Source organism: Lissotriton vulgaris, chromosome 3_1, assembly GCF_964263255.1.
Source record: "Lissotriton vulgaris chromosome 3_1, aLisVul1.2, whole genome shotgun sequence".
NCBI lineage: Eukaryota > Metazoa > Chordata > Amphibia > Caudata > Salamandridae > Lissotriton > Lissotriton vulgaris.
Genome location: NC_141689.1, coordinates 998,510,335 through 998,530,502, shown reverse-complemented (window position 1 = coordinate 998,530,502; position 20,168 = coordinate 998,510,335). Strand labels below are relative to the sequence as shown.

The 20,168-nt window shown below is 40.6% G+C and overlaps 1 protein-coding gene across 1 annotated transcript in view; it reads left to right on the top strand.

The window, feature by feature from the left end:
* Nucleotides 1-20,168, top strand: part of PTPRD (protein tyrosine phosphatase receptor type D) — a 2,576,377-nt gene that overhangs the window by 726,751 nt on the left and 1,829,458 nt on the right. Inside the window, exon 4 of the mRNA XM_086961360.1 lies at nucleotides 12,787-12,835. The gene's annotated coding sequence lies outside the window, so the exon portion shown is untranslated. The remainder of the gene's footprint in view (nucleotides 1-12,786; nucleotides 12,836-20,168) is intronic.

Below are 20,168 nucleotides of genomic sequence, written 5' to 3'. Positions count from 1 at the left end.
CATCTGTCAATAAATAATAGATTTTTTTAAAACAAAAGATTAGGTACAAAAGGCATGAAGCAAAACTGTTACATCATATGCCTAATAAATGGTTTATCATACGGTGTAGTGATGTGGGATTTTGAGTTTGAGTTCAATTGTTATGTTTAGACAGAGGGCAACCTTTTAATTTGAATTCCCTTGAACTGAGTAAAACAGATTAATGGTGAGGGTCCCTCACGGGAGGCCTAATGCCATTGTCACAGGATAATTGAGGATTGACACCTGAATTAATGTATGCTTCAGAGGATTCATCTCACTTACTTTAAGGCACATTCCTCGGTTACCAGTTAAAAGATTATAAGGTGAGATAATAGTTTGATTGGAATTGTGGAACTGAAAACCTGAAAGAGATTAAAACTCCACATAGACATGGATCAACATATCCCTGGAGTGAGACATCGTGCAACCAATTAGAATTAAAGGCGGAGGGAACTATCAAACAGCAGCAGCACTTTAGGCAGTAACAGATTGGGCGGACGGCAAATAAATTGGTGTAAAGCGCCATTATGTTTTTGATAAAGTACAGGTAACTTACCTGCCAGTAGTAGTGGAACTAGAAATGATGAGTTCTAATCTAAATGTACCCACTCCCCAAATAATGTGACCCTATGCTTCCGGTTGCATAGCTTCCAACCTACGAAAGTTGCTTTTAGAGCAATTTAGGCTGCTGTGGCCACATGACTGCATTCTTGTCGAGCTCTCTTGCATTTTGGGACTGTTTTGAACATTTATGCCAGAGCTGACTCGGTGATTGAGAGTGCATTAATACTTATACTCGATTAAATCTTTACTTTCATTGAACCCTGAAGCGATTTCACCAGATTTTGGGGTCATTGAAACTTTTGTTCGCTCAAAACCCAGTCTTTGTGACATGACATCTCTTGTTGTCAAAATGGAGAAATAAATATTATGTTTGCGTGCCATAATAAATAGATTTAACTGGGAGAGAAACCTGAGAGGTGCGATATATAAACCATGAGCTAGGATAGAGTGAAGTGCAGGCTGGCATTCAAACTGGGGGAAGTGAAATCAGGTGTATGGGAACGCTTTGAAAATGTCACACGCTGTAGATAACTTCTAATCAGTTATGCCACGCTCGTCTACAATTGGTATGCATTTATAATTGGATGCAGACTTCTGCAATCTGCAATACGCTGATTACTTTATTCCTGTCTCCAGTAAATTAAAAATGCATTGGTTGTGTGCTAAACAAGCTGAAACCATCTTCTAGAATGATTAACAGGCAGTTCTTGTACACAGATATTGGGCAGACATTTCAAGCAGTGCAAAGTATAAGACTTTCAGCAAGTTTAAAAAGGTAGAAGACGCAAAATCCAGGAAAAGAAGACTAAGATCTCAAGATGCCTTTATCTGTAGCCATCCTTACTTTCACTGGAATAACATGACTCTAGAAATTATAGGGATATATCTTGAAAGTGGAATATAATTGTAAATCTTAAGTACAAATGTAAATGAAAACTTCAGTAGTGAATGCCACTGATTGCAACTCTGTCATGTATCAACGTGAATTCAAGGGATCCATGTTCAGAAAATCAGAATTATATTTTTCTTCACTTTGTATAGTGTTTGTATTTCATTAATTGAAGTAAATTTTGCTTAAGCTTGTTACACAAAGCAAGCCACTCAAGGAACTGTTCAAAAAATAATGTTGGTGACGCCGTTTGACGTTTTGTGAATCGCCGCAAATGGTGCCGAGATTAGTGAGTTAGATGCTAGGTAGAAATTTGATATTGGATTTTGAACCTACTCAATGGTAGTTAAATTTCTTTCATGAGGTTGAGGTGGAACCCTATATAGGCCTCTAAATGTCCTTGTAGACATGCTATCATTATTCCAGAGCAGGATTCTGTTACGTAACATTTTTTTTGTCAGGTGTTCCACAAAGTTAATTCTTTTTATGTTTGCATTTGGACTGCTGAATGTAGTCCATATGAAATCATTGCTCTTAATAAAATGCCTGCAATGGTATGCCTACAATTAATAGCGAGTGTAAAAGACATTTACATTTCAAAAGAGTGTTTTATGCTTTGTAAATTCCTCAAATAACTTGTAAAACTGTGTTCTAATACGCCAACATGCGTTGAAAAGGATAACATACATTTTTACAAGCATGAAAAACAATTTTACAAGGTCTTTACTGCTATTGGGTGTTATGCTTCTGGCTTCTATCGAAGGCAGAAACTCAATATCCAAAGGCAGGAGATTAGATACAGCACACAAGGAATCAGATATGGGGTAGGTAAAGATTTGTATGCGAGGGGCTAAGAAACTTTAACTGGTGGCATTAATTAAAGCAGTTGATAGGGACTTGTAGGACCCGGGTCAATATTACGCAATCTGTATTCTATGAGCATTGATGGAACCTGTCAAAAGTGGCAATTTTAGAACTTGGAGTGAACATTGGTATTTCCAAGGCGCCTTCTGTCCCATTCTTTAAGAGAAAAGTCAGTGGAGATCTCAGACCTTTTCATTCCTTGAGTAATGCTTGGCATTTGTGTTGGTACACGGTCAGGTAAGAAAATGGGCCATTTCACATGTTTTTAGGAAAGGCCTTTGACTGGAGAACACCCATTGAGTGTGTGGAAGAACTTTCAGAATTATTCTAACACCACCAATATTAGCTTTGCACTTGTGGTGCGAGGGGACTCATATGCATGGTCATTCTATCGAGACAGACCTTCATTGATGATAACTAGTAGAAGATTTCCAGTATTGTATTCCTCATTATACATCACCTTGTACGAAATAAGTAGAACAATACTGCACAACAAATGTCAAGAGCAAACACACCTCTTTGTCTGAATTGGGCACCACTGACAAAGATATTTTTCCTAATCTATTGCAGTAATATACCTGTAAACTACACCAACATAAAAAACTCCACAAATCTGTCACCAAACAGAAATTTCCCACAGTCTTATGCAGATGTTTTTTTGTCAAGGTAAATTATGAGGCACACACATAAGTGGTATAGATAGAACTAATTTTATTTCACTTTGAGGTGCATTTACAGGCGAAAGTTTTACAAAGTAGAATAGTTAGGAAAGCAGCTACCACTATTTAACAAGCATTTGCAATGCAATAGGTCTCACCTTTGGGACCTTATATGTAATTAGCTATGCAGCACATTAGCCTGAGTGCTGAAACATCTACTGTTCTTTAGCATTGAGGGAAAGTAAGCACCAAACTGTGTCACACACCAGGCATGGGAACAGATGGAGAGAAATATTGCCTTTCAGCTAGAAATGGTATAGTCCCAAGCTCTGTTTTTAAGATAAAATGAGGGTCTTCGGTGGTCATATCACTATAAGATTTGAAAAAAGAAATATTGTCAACAGGTGCTCATGGAAGACTATTTGTATGGACTGGAGTCTAGAGAATGCTAAATTGATTCTGGTATTTTACTGACCTCTGATGGTCGTTTTCTATCAAGAAAGTTAAATAGAGGCAGTTGCCCGAAAAAAGAAAGAAAAGAAAGTCCCTCAGCAGAAAGCAATTCTGGTATTTAACTGACCTCTACTGGTCGTTTTCTATCAAGACAGTTAAATAGAGGAAGTTGAACAGAAAAAAGTCCCTAAGCGGAACTCCTAGGGCTGATTTCCAGAGCCCACAAAGTACATATACATATAAGTATATACTAAAATATATACAAGAGGTCTCCAATGACTGACCTAAAAATATCAGACTTCATCCACAATCTGCCAAACTGGGCCTTCTGCAACTAACTGAAATTACTTTCATTCAAGATGTACGAAACTGTCACTAAAATATATGGTTGATTTTCTTATTACTTATTGACTATCATTGTCCACAAAATACAGGTGTACATTAGGAGAGTGGAACATTTTCCTTCACATAAGTTTACATTTTGTGAAACTTATGCCTACTACAGTTCAACTGACCATTTCATTAAAAATGTATGTGAGTGCATCTATCACATACAAAATTCACAAAAGAAACAGATTGGAAAAAAATTGTAATTGGGAAGAAAACATTTTGAAATATGGAAAATTCAGTAACCGGTAATGGGCAATTTGACTCAGATCAAAAACACATCTTACTTAGGCATAGTGCCAATGACAGAGATGACCGACTCGTTATGTGGTACTAGTGGTACTGATGGTCAAGAATGAGACATATAGTTAGAAGTGATAAAAGACTCAGGAGTAATTACCCAGTAGATAACTATTGCACTGTTTTGAGCTACATGTTTATTTATTATCCAATTGATGAGTATTATTCTATGGACAGTCCTCGTTTGCCCCCTCTTCCGCCTATATGCTTTCACCCAAAGTATCAGAGCTATCAACTGTTCAGAAGTGCTGCTTGAGGGCAACTCATAACAGAATACACTGCCCAGATTTCTATTGACAGTCTGTCATACACTCAACTAAATACACCCTTGAAGGTGGGTTATAAGGTGTTAAAAGAGTGTGTGGAATGTGAGACTTAACGAAGGGACTGAGAACTAACCAAGTATTGTTCTGGTTGAGGTGTGGACGTTTTTTAAGCTATTAGAGAAACAGGAGCGTTGAATGGTGTAAAAAGCTCTATATTGGACTGCATGGAATTGGCACCATTCAATCTTATCAGCACCTGTAAGTGATTATCTAGCTTTATAGTCTGAGATATAGGAAGGCAAAGGAGAAACTGACATCAGGTCATTAAGATCATAGATATTTCATAATCACTGTAAAGATTTCTGAGAATACTCTCTGGGGGTTTGATTTTGCCATTTCCTGTCCATGAACAAGCATGCCACTAGGTCAGAAAACTTCTAAATACTTTCCTAATTCCCAGCCTGTTTAGCAGCAATAAAACAAAAGAGACATGTATGCATTTGTTTTTTATTTTCGCATTCTAGAGATGCCGCAGCTGCAGTGTCAATAGTTCAATGGCTCCATCCCTCTTCAGCAACACCGCCATCTCCATCACCCTCATACAGCTACAATCACATATCAATGAATAGCCCAGAAGAAAGCTGGCACTGGGATAATGGGAAACTCAGAACAGGGTGTGAGGCAAAAGGTGATCTGTAAACAAATGGACGACTACGAAGCAGGCAAATCATAAGCTGGCTCAAAGCCTTCCCTTTGTTCTCACACGAGCCACACTTCCATCGCAGAAATATGGATGTGTGTGCTTTTAGTCATGCTTCTCTTTGAGCTATTCATAGTTCCACAATGAGCATGCATGCCGGGACACATGGCTCTAATGCGCACCATTCACACTGTACATAGTGGGAATATTTAAACTGCAAGAATTATTAACCATCACAGGGGGTATATGGTGCAGGGGAGCAAAGAAGTACACAGCCCACAATGCTAGGAATTCTTGCCATAAGCAGACGTCCAAATCTCTGCAAGAGTTTGGGGAAGTGAAACATGGCTTTCCAGGATCTATAAGAAATCATTTACATGTTTCTCCTCTCAAGCCCCTTTGCAAGTATCACACTCCCAATATCCTCCTTTGCACAGGGGTTTCCATTAGCAGAGCAAAGTGATGACCCTGACCCTAACCAATGTTTAGCAGCCTAAGTCCCATCAAACTACGATGGACAATTTTCTGACCACTCACTGCCAAACCCAGAAATTAGAAATTACGTGTTCTATTTATAACTTTGTAGAAGATAATCAAAAATGAGAAAGGACTGTAGGGATCCTGTGTTCTGGCTGCCTTTTGCAGGAGGAATGTTAGAGGCAAAGGGATGATTTAACACTGAATACAGCCTCTGCCCTCACCCATCCTTAAAGTATTCATATACAAAGTTTCTTGAGAGAAGGTGTTACCTAATGGTACATGGGATTCAAGGTCTGTGCTTGGATGCCCATGCCTTCATTACTTCATCACATTACTGAAAAAACCTAGAGCTGTTGAAGATGATGATGCAAAAAGATCATATTTTCACTGGCATACACCAAAGCACCTCTGTCTGAAAAAGGAAGGACTAAATATTGTAAGGAGAGAATGGTAAGAAGATGGTGTTTTTGGGAGGTGAATGGATCTAAAGGATGATAGTGTTTGATATGCATGGTCAGTGACAGAGAGGGAAGGATGAGGGAAGCGTTAGGGCTGTTGAGACGAGGAAATTGGCAGTCTGAAGGAAGGAGCAAAAGGGGCGGCACCACAGTTGGAGCGAGGGAGCATCACCCCATTTAAAATCCACTCTTAAGCCCCAGAGATGAAACATTAAATGGTAGTTCAATATCATTTTATTTTTTATTCCCCGTCCCGAGCCGAGCATCAGGACAAGGGCAGGGCCACTGCTGACTGGCAGCAGCAGGGACGAGGGTGGACTGTCTAATGCACTGTTTAAAGTGTGCATGTCTTTTTGACCGGAGAGAGGAAGTCACATTAGGTCATTCTTATTTATTTATTTATTATAATATGTTGCGCAAATGCCCCCCTGCCCCATCCCTGTAGATGAGTGGAGTTTGATCGATTATAAAATTAATTAATTGTTGTTTTATTGGCAACTTTTTTATGCTTATTTGAAAAGACTGAGGGGGTAAAAAACATTATACAGCATGTATCTGCAGTGTAAAGGACATTTATGGTCACGTCTTGTGGGATTTACTCATCCCAGTAGAAAGTGTCCCTGGTCAACTGACTATTTCACCTATGGTAGAACCAGAGGGTCTGTAATGCAGGCCCAGTTTCCTCATTTGAACAGTTTGGGTGCTCTTGTCTATGCATCATCTAGTATGATACCACAAATCAATTATTTTCTAGGCTTTGGAAATGTAAAGTGTTTTCACTTTTGGCAACTATTAATACCATAATATGGAATCACCAGGTTGATGATTGTTAGACTGTCATGCACAGACACCACTTCAGCTCTGTAGAAAGGATGAGGAGTTCATAATCACAATAGGATGTTACACACTCTCAGGGGTGACTGTAGGACACTTTGTACACTATGACCTAAATGCAGAAACTACACAGGTGGTGCTAATTAGCACCAAGGTACTATTTAGCACCATACTGTGCTCAGTATTTTCTGATAAATGTGCTCTAGTCTGCTTCATTTCGTTTTCCAATGGTCAATTTAGCTTTTCACAGTGAAAATCAACATTAGTCTTTTCTGTCTAATCTAGTTCTAAATGGCACCTTGTTGCGGGTTGACTCCATAAGAGAAATATATTTAGTTCAGAATCAGTTTTATGTAATTTTTCTGCACCAATATGCACTTTGAGCCTAATTCTTTTGCTCTATTCAATATTTTAATAGTCCCTCTGATTAAATCTAGGAGACAAATTCAGTTTGTACTTTTACAGAAGTTAAGTGCTCAACAAACTAGACATTGCATTAACTATTTTCCTGTCACTGTTCAAATTGTTTTCCCATCTGTTCAAATACATCCTTGGTCATTTTTCTTCAGCGTACACCATGATAAGCTTACGTAGACCTTGTTCAGATGTCTGCAGGAACCAATTAATGTGGAATTCTGCTTTTCCGTCATTATAAATCCATTTCCTTATCGCTACAGTTTGTTTCATTTGTCTGACTCAAAACAAAGTTAGCACAGCCCTCAGAAAAACATTCACGTGAAAGAAATTTCATATATATATTTGTATCATATTACACTGCCAATGAGAGCACCAGTGTAGTTATAGCTAAGCATGAATTTCAATAGGAAAAGTATGTTTAGTTTCATTAAATTATTGGGCACTGTTGGAATAATCTTCATGAACGCTTCCCAAAAAACAAAAGTTCATTAACTTTGGTTTCTTTTTAGAAACCTTTGCAGTCGTCTGTCAAGTGGGGTCCAAGAAAAAGGGAGGGGGGGGCCTCAAAAGTGTGATTTCACATTTTAATTCCATTGGAATGTTTGATCTCTACTACAAAAACTCACCTAACTCAATTATACCAAATTTGGCACAAAGTTAGAACTTTGCTCAAAGTGAGTGTTTTTTTTATTTTGTGCAAAACTGCTCAGTTATTTTTAAGAAATTAGGCTTCATAAAAATTGTTGGAATGGGCATGAAGGGGTTAACTCTGGTACAAAGTTAGATATACCTGGACTATTGGGTACAGCAGTACCTCCTTGAGGTAAAAATAGTCTGTTCCAAATGGCTGTGTGAGCTTTCTCGCCTGTCCGTCATTTTGGTATTCTGAACTGGAGAAGGATCCATGGTACAGGAATAATATGACTGACTGGCCGCAACGTGGGATAAAAATGTTCACCCTGCAATTACAAGTCTCAGGGTCTTGGTCCTCAATTTCACCGAAATAGTTGGTGTCAGGCTGTTTCATATAAAAGAGGTAGATTGGTTGTTCTCAGTCAAAGATAGGGGGCAGTAGACTTACTCCTAGATGGTCGACATGTTTCTCGCCTAGTAGTCAGGAATGATCTGTGGCGATTCCTCAGGACCAAATGGAAAGAAAACTATCTACACCTAATCGTGATGTGTAAAACTACCTACCATACAGTGGTCCTACGGGGACTGTACCTGCAGGTAGAGGCCAACCTATAAAGGGAAAATATATTTAAAAACATCGTACAATAATTATGCATTTGTCATCACTAAGCATGGGCGAATTTTGCGAATCTCGCGTTCCCGAATTTTGCGGATTTGCGAACTCGCAATCCGCAAAATCCGCGAATTCTCGCGAATTTGCGGATTTTTTTTGTTTGTGTGTTCGCGCGGGTTTCTGCCAGTTCGCGAGGGTTTTGTACAATTTCGCAAACGCGAACTTACCTGTCGGGTCGCAAGTTTTGCGAACTTGTTGTTTCTACGTGTCCAGCCTGTTTGGGACACTCTTCTTCATCACTGCCACCCTCTGTCACCACTGCCACTCTCTGACTACTCATGCCACCCTCTGGCCCACCCATGCCACCCTCTGTTTCATCACAGCACCCTCTGGTTGTCCAGTGTACATTATTGTGGCAAAGCAAAGCACACCTTCCCTGCCTCAAGTGACCTGAATTAATTTGGGGCTGATTAATGTGTCACAGAATATTTTTTTAGCTGGCACCTGATTCCTTAGTGCTTCCTGATTAGTGATCTTTTGCACTTGCTAAGTGCTTTCATTGTTGCAAAATTAGTTACAACACCTGCCCTGCCCCAACTGACAATAATGAATTAGGGGCTGATTAATGTGTCACTGTTGGATTTGAACTTCCAGCCTGGCTCCTGCTTGTCTCCCTTAGCTGTAATTCAGGACCTTTGTGGCATATGTGTAACTATTCTGAGGGTCAGAGCAGGGTCACATAATAGTTGCAAGTAGGCAACTGAACTCTGGAGGGGCCCCTCAGGAAGCACTACAGGAAATGGCTACTAATGATGAGCTTGAACTTTTGAACCTGGTAAGTAGTTTCAGTTTTGCTAAGATCGTATTTCTGCAATTTAGCGCTTATTCGCGGGGCGCAAAGTTGAACTGGGAAGCCGCGAACTCACGCGAACAGTGCGAGCAAGCCATAAAATCCGCTGCTCGCGGATTTGCGGATTTTGCGGGAAATTCGCGAATCTCGCGGATTGCGAATTTACCGAAAATCCGCAAAATCCGCGAGCGGAACGGATTTTCCGCCCATACTTAGTCATCACACATAAGTTCACACCATGTTTTAACCCCTGACATGTCAATCTGCACAGTTATTGGCCAGGCACTCATGACTGACAGCATTTAGAATCGCTAAAAAAAATCCAATTTCCATCGCAGGGCATTATGGGGCACTCCTTGCTTAGCAGCAGTGAATACTAAATGAGTGGCACTAACGGCCGCAGCATCTCTCTTTATTTTATTGCAGTCATTCAGGTCTTATCTTTCGATCTGTTGGATCCACGGATTGTCTTTGGTGTGAAGTATACATACATTTTGAACCTTGATTTCTCAAAAATGACTAAACAGATCAAGATCCAAACATGTCAAATTTGGTGTAATTTCATTCAGCTGTTTATATGGTATCGCTGTTCAATATTCATATGAAAAATTGCATGGGGAAAACATGTTTTGGGACCCCCCCTTTTCTTGGCCGACACTTGACAGATCACCTTAAAGTTTTCCAGGACGAAGCTGAGATGAATGAGACTGTGTTTTTTAAGTGTTGTTAAGATAATTGAAACCGTGCCAAAGTTACTGATAAAACAAAAAAAATCCATTTCCTAATGAAACATGATCCTAGCTGTAACTACACAGTAATGATTGGAACTGGGCAACATATCCGCGCATATATAAATAGATGGTGTAAATCATCCAGTACTACTTTTGGTTTTTGAAATGCAAGGAGGGTCAGGGTGTGATTTTAAGGGTTAACATTCTTGTACGTATTCATTACAACTTGTGAGCCAATCTTGTCAATCACATTTTCAAAAATAAACACAATGTGATTGGCTAGGTTAACTTTTTCCATGCTCATGACGAGCTCAGCTCGTCATGAGGCACGGTGCTCCGGTGCTCATGACGAGCTCAGCTCGTCATGAGCCGTGGAATGCTCAGGTGCGGGGAGAATTCCCCTGCTGTGCTGAGCGTTATAGGGAGCCAAGGCACCTGTGACGAGCTGAGCTCGTCATGAGCACAGGAGCACTGTAGCTCATGGCGAGCACTGTGCGCGCCCCCCTCCCCCCAGCATAGCGAGGGTATTACCCCTGCAGCGAAGGGGTTAAGGCTGGAAAGTTACTTTGTCAAGCTAACAAAATCAATATAAAACCCTTTCAAGATTTTTGATTGTCTCCTGTGTCCCTCTCTGGCCATGTATGAATGGAATGCGCATATTGAACGCTGCTGCATTCGTAAATATTCTCCCTGGGAAGAAGTTAGCGCTAGACAAAATGTCAAGAGGGCCTTTGTGCACCAGGGATGAAGGCAGCTTGAGCTCTCTGCACTCAACAAACAAAGCTCTCCCAGGGAGTGTCAAAACCTAAACAGCATTGCCCCAATTCTGCCAGCCGCTCCAATACCTAACACTGGCAGGAGCGGATGGCAGCTGCTGGTTCCTGTACCGGACCAGTGAGTCATGGGCAAATGCAAGGGAGTCAGCAGGGTTGGAGGGTCTGCAGGGCTTCTTGAGGCCCCCATCTAAAACTGAACTCTGCTGCCAGAGAGGGCAGGGGCAGTAACAATATACAAATAAATGTTTTGGGATGTAAAAAGTGCAACAGCCACCACAAAAACGACATTTACATTTTTTCATTGGGCACCCCGAGCCTCCTCCGTCCTCACTTATGTATCCCTGGGAGAGATTTTCATTTCTTTTAAGCATTCTCAGAGTTTGAGTTTTTAAACTTTTAGCTTTATTGTGCAGAGACATTCTTATTCAGCCCTAAGGTTTTGTTGCAGCTTGTAGCACAAAGTCTCATGCACACAGTTTATTGATGTTCAACCGTTTTATTGGTAATGCTGAAATTAAGAGTAAATCATTACATGTGTTAATAAATTTCATAGTAAAATTTTACCAAACTGAGAGGTTTCAATGATGTTGCGTTGATATATTAAGACATCTACATGATTTTATTATTGTGGTGACACCGGTCAAAACATTAAGGGGCAGATTTATAAGGCCCTTGCGCCACGTTTACGCCGCTGTTGCGTCACGCAAGGCGGCGTAAATGTGGCGCATCCCTACGAACGATTTACAACGTGACGCATCTAGGCAGATGCGTCACGTTGTAAAGCCCTGCGCCGCTTATGGGCGTTCCGGCGCAGGGTGGGCGTTCCGGGGCAGGTGCGCCTCGCAAAAGTGGCTGAGTGAAATCTATGAGATTTCACTCAGTCACTTTTAAGCCAATGCTGCGTCAAAAGCCTGCGCCTGCTTGAAGCAGGCGTAGGTCTTGACGCAGCATTGTTAAAATGGGGCACCCCTGAGCCTTGCTGGAGCTGCGTCGCGCTTGCGACGCAACTCCAGCAATGCGACACATTTCCGGCACAGATGCGTCACGCATCTGTGCGGCGCACCATGGCTGGCGGAGCTGTGGCGCACTGTGGTGCATGTTAACTGGCGCATCCCTGGGGATGCGCCAGTTAACATAAATCTGCCCCCATGTTTCATTTTTATTGGCTACTCCCTAATATCTCGTGTACTATCTAGGTGGAGGGTTATTGTATGTTTATGGTTCAATATCTTACCACAGGGCAGGCCCTCTGCCCGTTTTCCACTTTGCAATGCCCCCTGCAGGTTCATCACAGAGTCATGCCTAAGGCCATGGACAGTGGGGCATGGGGTGTCACAGTGGGTTGGGTGTCAAGTCTTGTTCCAGCCAACACTGAAAATAAAATGAAATACATTGCAAAAACAGTTTAAAAGTGAGTTATGGTTCTGTCTCAAACACGCAAACATGTGCATAAGGCAAAATGTCAATGTAGAAGTATACTGACTGTTTGGAAAGTTGGTTCCCTATGTAAATACCTAGTAACACGAAATCTGTGAAATAGTAAACAATAAACAATGCTTTTGCTTGTGATATATTGTAGTAATAAATGTATTATTGTGCATATAAATATATAGAAATATATATATATATGTATATTTATATATATGTATATATATATATTATATTTACACACATACACGTGTGCTGAAGATCTATCTATCTATCTATCTATCTATCTATCTATCTATCTATCTATCTATCTATTTCCTTTCCTTAATATGATACATGTGATTTAATCCCTCATTGTACTGAAAATCATTTACCCATCAGTCATCCAGTTTGTTACTTGCCCAGTAATGTCTTGCTGTTTTCGCTCATGTTGAAATCGTGGCTACTCTTTTGTGTCCCACAGGTCTCAAGGTGGAGATATTTTCATTGACTACCAAATCTGGAAGCTCAGGGTAAGAGAATTGTTTTTATTTCCTCAGAAAATTGAAATAATGTGTAGAGGTGTGTTTATTTTGTAACATAAAGGCATTTGTGCTATTTCAAGTAAGAAACAAATGCATGTAGAAGCAATCTGTGTGAAGTGGCACAGCTTATGTAACTGTGTAATTCTATTTGTATGAAAAAGCAACATCAATAGATGCATCTTGAGTAGAATGAATGGCAAAGGTTGGGGTGTGAACCAATTGTTTACTTGCACCATGTTTAGAAGCAACCCCTGACTATGTATTATATGCAAAGGGGGCTGTGATTCAGTACATTACAAAAGTGGAAATGGGACACAGTGGCCTTATATTAAATTTTGTTGGAGGAAACGTCTGCCTCCTCCCATCAAACTTTCCAGCCTTTTGAGCAAGGCTCCCAGTTTAGAAGTGGATGGAGCACATAGATGACGGGTAGCTACTTGTGGAAAATCTCACACTTTCTCTGTTAGAGGTCATTAGCAAATTGCCATGTCAATATAGTGCTGCATAATTCTCAACATGGCAGATAGCACAGACAAGAGGTTACTGTATAACTAGTGCACCTCGGTATACAGGCTTCTCACAGCACTATCCAAACTACATTACCTATAATTCGCCACTGTACCATTCTCTATGTTTTGCCAAATTTTATTATTTCAGATGTCATAAGTGTACAAATTAATGCAATAATTTCACATGCTCTAACTTCTCTAATGTGCAAGGGTACAGAGAGTGCATGGAGAAGGGGCAAGTTATAGTTAAAGTATGTGGAGAGTGAGTTGAGAAGACTGTGTATGGAGGTGAGTCAGTTATTTGAATATTGAGATAGTGCATAAGTATAAATGGGAGTTATAAATATGACATTAATTTGAAAGTGGTGTATAAATTATAATGTTAAAATAAATATATAACCACAACTTTAGAATGTCTAATGTGTACATATATATATATATATATATATATATATATATATATATATATATATATATATATATATATATATATATATATATATATATATATATATATATATATATATGTATATATATATATATATACATATATATATATATATATAGCTTTAGGAATTCCTCAGAAATTTGGTCACTAATAACTTTGCCCCGGTTTAACGTATCTCCATGAACCTTTCCAGACCTATAGCATTTCTACATTGGCAGAGAATGGAAAGTTTTGTGTGACTGGCCAAGAAAGGTGCAAAGATAAAAGGGTGATCCCAAAACATGTTTTGCCACCAGTGCATTTTCCAAAGATTTTTTTTTAGTGTAGACTAAAAATGGCCAAACGGATTTACATTAAATTCAGTAGAATTACACATTAGGGCTTGCAAATGATTATTTTGGGTACAACAGGTAAGTAGGTTTAAGTATGATTTAAATTATAAGGCATTCTAACTTAGTGACATCTGTTGTCACTGTATTTTCATAACATTCCGCACTATTTCATGGAAGTACCACGGTACAATGTGATGGCAAGGCATTGTGTGATTGGATAATGACTGCCTTTACAAAAGTTAAAGGCAGCCATATTGTTTTAAGGTACACTTTGGCTGCGTTCTGTGTTTTACACTTAGATGTAGGTAAGTATTAGGTTGGATATTTTTCCCTACCTTTCACCACTTGATTAAAGTTGTACTAGGTAGGGAAAAATATCAACACACCATGGAGGGCAACAGTGACAATAAAATGGCATACACACAAACAGCGGAAGGAAGGTGGGGGATTAGGCCCAGCAGGCTGACCACACAGGGGAGGTGGGAGGGGCTGTGACAGCACTGAAGACCATGCATAGCAAATGGTGGGGTTAGTAGCAGCACAACAGCCATGGTGGGCACGAGGGAGGGGGCAGGGGCATGCACAAAGGGCCATGGAGGACAGAAGGGAGAGGTAGGAGCTGGACACAAACAAGACAGATACTGACCTTCACACCGGTCCATGCAGGGCAAGCAGGAGGACCAGTTGTAGCTCAACAGTGCATGGAGGGAGGAAGAAAGGAAGTGGCAGCAAAATGGTCCATGGAGGACACGAGGAAGGGGATAGGGGCATGAACCATGGAAAGGCAGTTTGGGAGTGGCAGAGACAGATGGCAGCCATCTTATCATGCGTGCTAGGTGAAAGGGGCAGTGGCAGCTCAACCGAACACTCAGGGGAGATAGGAAGGGCACTGTCAGGTCCATGACATATAGTGGGCAAAAAGGAGAGAGGTTTGTTAAATCATATTTCAGCTTGGCTTCCAAGATTGTGCCACTACTATGGCATGGGTTTCCCAGGCATTGCAGAAGTGTTTTTTAGCTGACTGAGCTGAAAGTTTGTTTCTTTGTTGGCCAGTTGGTTGCTGACCTTTTATATTTCTTTGACCATCTGAACAAATAGGTTGTTGAAAAGTCAGCATGCTTCTTAGAAGGGATGTGCAGATGACATGCATGGGTCTGGGAGGACTGATTGGCATCAAGGATCTTCAGGAAAAGGAAATGATTTATGCCAATATATCTTGCCTTAAACTGTCTAAGTTTGTTTGAGGGTGGTGTAAGAAGCAGGAATCATATTTTGTGTTAAGATGTTTCAAATGACCCTTATTATTGTTTGAAATTTTCATGGCCAGGAAGGCACCATGAGTGGTGCATATTCAGGTAAAGGAGGAAAAGCTGATGGTGACTCAGGGGCAGATTTTTCAAAATGTCACGCAGCACAGCAAGACACCTTGCTGTGTTGCATGACAGGGAGAGGGCAGGAATGCTTTATATTTAGCATCGATTTCTAGAAAGAGGAACAATGAGGAAAAATAAAGTTATTTCTCCTTGTTATGCCTCCCCTGGGAAGGCGTAGCATTTTGACGCATTTCAATGTCTACCAATCTGGTAAATCTGTGAATGGGCCGAATTCAATGGGTGGATGTGTAGGAACACCCAGGCCTCACCCACGAAATGACTCTCTGGGGCAGAGTAAGGCAAGGAGTGACTTGCGCTGCCTTGCATTGCTTCAGATTTACCAAAACCTTTGATAAATATGACCCTCAGTGTAGAGTACAAACACACTTACAGAACACTCGGCAGGAGGTGAATTATGTTCATGACTATGGGAACCTGCTGAAAGGAGACAGAGCAGGCGCACAATCAACATCTGTCCTTGTTGGCATAAGAGACATACTAGGAAGATGAGTTACTAATATGGCTATTATTAGTATATTACCATAGACAAATCTAGTACTTAGCGAAATACATATAAGGATTAAACCGTGCAAAATTGTGTTTTGAACAATGATTTTTATTTTCTGGACAGCAAAATAACATTTCTTTTTACAATCCAACATTAAAGAGACCATGTTGTGGAACCAATTGATTGGTCCACAATTAACATTGTTTAAAAAGTATAATTTGTCCCTGCTGCTTGACAACAGTAACTCTTCATGCCCTTTCTTATGTTACTCCTTTACTTTCTTTGAGGTGTGTCCAGCTATTCTGACAGGCACGTTGAAAGGGTACATAAAGGAAGGCACAACCTCACCCGCATTCTTTTATCATCAGTCTCCCTTATTGCAGTGCTCTGGATACTCATAGGACCAGGATAATGCAATTTCTTTTCTGTTCAGGAGAAAGGTTTGTGGGAGGATTATGGGCCAGGCAGTACTATGGGTCAGACATGCATTTGTGTTTTCTGACAGGCCCCCTGGGGTTCTCAGGACTATAGTGTGAGGGTAGACAGCACATGACAGCACATGTATGAAAGTATGGTGGACCCTCTATTGGTGCTGGAGACAATGGGCAAATTGGGTCCAAAATCTCTCCTGACCCTTAAAGAAAATGTGAGGGCAAACGTGTGCACATTTCTTTTCAGTTTCCATAAAATGGGCAAACGTGATTGGGTCTACAGCACTGCTTAATTAGAGACTGTGGTTTCTGGCGCTCGGCACCGGCACTTAGTTGCCAGCACCGGCGCTTATGGCAGTCTGCCACATGGGGGCTGTGCCGGGATAATTTAGGTATGAGTACAACAGCTGCCGTTTATTAGTTGATTTTACATTTACAATGACACATTCCTGCCTCCCAGGCCATTCTTATGGCTTTGGAGTCCTGGAACAGTATGATTTGTCACTCTTGTACGAATGTGATGCTTAGTACCTGTGCTTGTAGTCATTGGCACCTGGCTGGGGCAATAAATAGGGCAAGCTGATGTGGCCCCTGATGAGAGAACGGGTTCTTATTCGTCTACAAATTAAGCACTGGCAGTTCAAATAATCCAGGTACTCATTTGTACATAGCACATTCCATCCACCTGCTTTTAATTTCCTATACTGCAACTCCCAAGTAGACTTTCAGACTCATTTGATGGCTGCGAATATACTTAGAGGAGACAGCGTGGGAAAACTAGTACATAAGGAAGTAACATTCTCAGTCAGTAGACACTATAGCTATCCCTCAGCTGAAGGCAGAAGTAACAGCCTCAGAAAACAACACGTAACATCAGCAATGAGTTATCCACTAACACAAGATAATTTGTAAGGCAATAGAATCAAACACAAATATATATTTTGCCCCAAAGCACAGTTTGACATTTTATAAATATATAAACAGGTTCAAGCTGTTTTTGTAATAAATAAAAAATGTTATGCCAGCAGAATATCCACATGTCATTTTCATCAAGTACATACATGTACTACTGTCCCCCCATAGGCAGAACCGTACTCCAATGCCCAAGTATCTCGCTGATATGCCATGGACGCCCATCACATGATAGTTGCAGTTTCCAAATGTCTTGGATATCCACTGTAAGCCAGGACGCCCATCAGAAGTCCGCGGTGACCATTGCAGGCCAAAGCAAGCAGCATAATGACTCAGAATAAGATGCCCAGAATAGACTTTTGAAGACCACCATATGTGAGGGCCACGAAAATGATTGGAATGCCTACAGTTTGCCAAGAGGAGCTACATTATATCAGGGCCACCATATTACATATACTTCCACAATTCTTACTCTAATGCCTCCAAAATCCATACACTATGCACAATAATTGAATAAGTGGCAGCCAGTAGATGCTTAGTGGTGGCTGCCGCATGTGGCTGAATGAACTAAATGCCAGGATGTGGTGGTCATTAGGCACCAAAGTATGGCGGGAAACAGAGGCCAGAAGATGGTGGGCATGATGTTTGATGGCTGAGGCCACACATACAGACACATTCACATGTTATGTTATGTTAAAAAAGGTCTTATAGAGCGCTCGGCTACTCAAAGAATGTCCCGGCGCTAAGACAGAAAAAAAAACAAAGCTAAAAGCACACATAAATGACAACCACAGGCACACAATGCAATGACACAGATGCAAAAATGTTCACTCACACATACATATTCCAAACTTTTCTTCATCTTTTTTCGTACACAGCAAGATATAACTGCATAGTCCGGGAACTTGCTGCCTAACCATCCTCCTCGTTTGCTGTCTACTCCAGCTACGAGACTGCGCCGTTCTTGGCTCATCCCATACTGCTGTTGCTGATCCTGTGCAGAGGCCTGGGTCATGTAGAAACGGTGAACAACCTTTACAACAAAACTTTTACAACGCACTACCATTACAAAGCAAACCATTACAACGCATTGCGCTGGGCGGCGCTCTAGGATAGGGAATACGTTTAATTTACTATCCAACACCTTCCCTAGTGTCCACGGGGACTGGAGTTGGAATAGTAAATTAAACTTTTCACTATCCAGCACCCCAAAGCGCTATGAGTTGTAAAGGTTTGCGATGTAAAAACTGCGTTGTAAAGGCATGCGTGGTAAAAGTATGCGTTGTAACGTCATACATCCTGTAGAAACATTTGCGTATTCTATCCAGTCCCATGTGCTATGTGATATATGTCTTTAAGCCTAGCCTGCAGCACATTGGGCAATAATATGCATCTTATTGGAAGCTGCTAAGTATTTGTCCAACATGCTCCCAGCCCTGTGAATCCGAATTAAATGTGAGTACAAGACATGAGTGAAGAATTTGCCATGAAGGTACTCACACATAAACTGTAGATGTGATTGTCTTGTTGCTGATGCTCAGCACACTTGCAAATAAGTATATGACATGCCCTGGATGGCTGGTATATCCGGGCACTGCTAAGCTTGACTGCTTTCACTACTGGTGCTTTCATGGTACTTCAACAGCTGTCAGCAGTGACAGCAACAAAAGACTACCGCCGACTGGGAAATTCCCCAGTGCCCACGTAGCTTAGTGATGGGGAACCTTCTAGCCCAACACTCTTGACCTTCCCATTCAACAACAGGGCTCCACTCAGCAAATAGACCTGCTCTTATTGAACTTTAGGACATTTTGCAAATCAAAGAAAACAATGTGTCATGTAACGAATGCTCGCCTCTATCACGGACGGCTTCCATGAAAGATGCTTTCTGAAACTTTCACCAATGTATCTGAAAAACTATTATTACTGTTCTCTTAAGCATGTCTGCCTTATTGCCAATTTTGCTTATATTTATTCTCAATTTTTGATGTTTCTTTTTGTAGCTTATATTAATACCTTTAATTATCTTGATGTATACTTTTGCTTGTTATTTTCTTTGTCTTACTTTGTAAGCTTATGTCATATTCTTTCAATAAAAATTTTCTGAACTTAAAAAAAAGCATGTCTGCCTTAGATAAGCATGGAGAAGGTATGACTCACCTAAGTGCCTGTGCGGCTGTGTTTGCCTGTTCATGCTTATGTAATTGGTCAGCGCCAAACCATAAGGAAAGTGTAAGTCAATTTTACTATTACAAAGTCTTCAGCAGATACGAGATACGAAATTATACATATTAAATAATTACGTATGTGCCTTTCGAAGCAGAACACACAATCTAAAGGCCTGGGCAAAAGTCTCTGGCGTTCCCTGCCACACACCAATCTGTTCTTAATGGTTTTTACTTTCTTAGAGTGAAGGGCTGATAATGCAGCTTTTTCAACCAATTCTTTTGTAACCTAAATAACATTTCACGCATTATTCTCTTCCCTAAATGTATTTGTCTGTTTCCTATTGAGTCATGCGCCGTTCTCTTTCTGAAACATTGGGTGGTAGAGCTGTTTGAGAAATCAGGTTTAAGATATTTATGCATAAAAGTGTCTTTACAGAGTCGACATGAACAGCAAGGTATGTCTTCTGTCCTCGGTGCAGCATATCTCATCAAGGCACAGAAGCAGAAGCGAGAGAGGAAAGGAAGAAAGGGTCATTTATCCACCCGGCCACTGCTCAGAAGAACCTGAAAATTTAATTAGTGAAATGTCCTCTATTTCTGTTCCAGATTTATAAGTTATGAAGCCTGCTTTTCAGGGGAC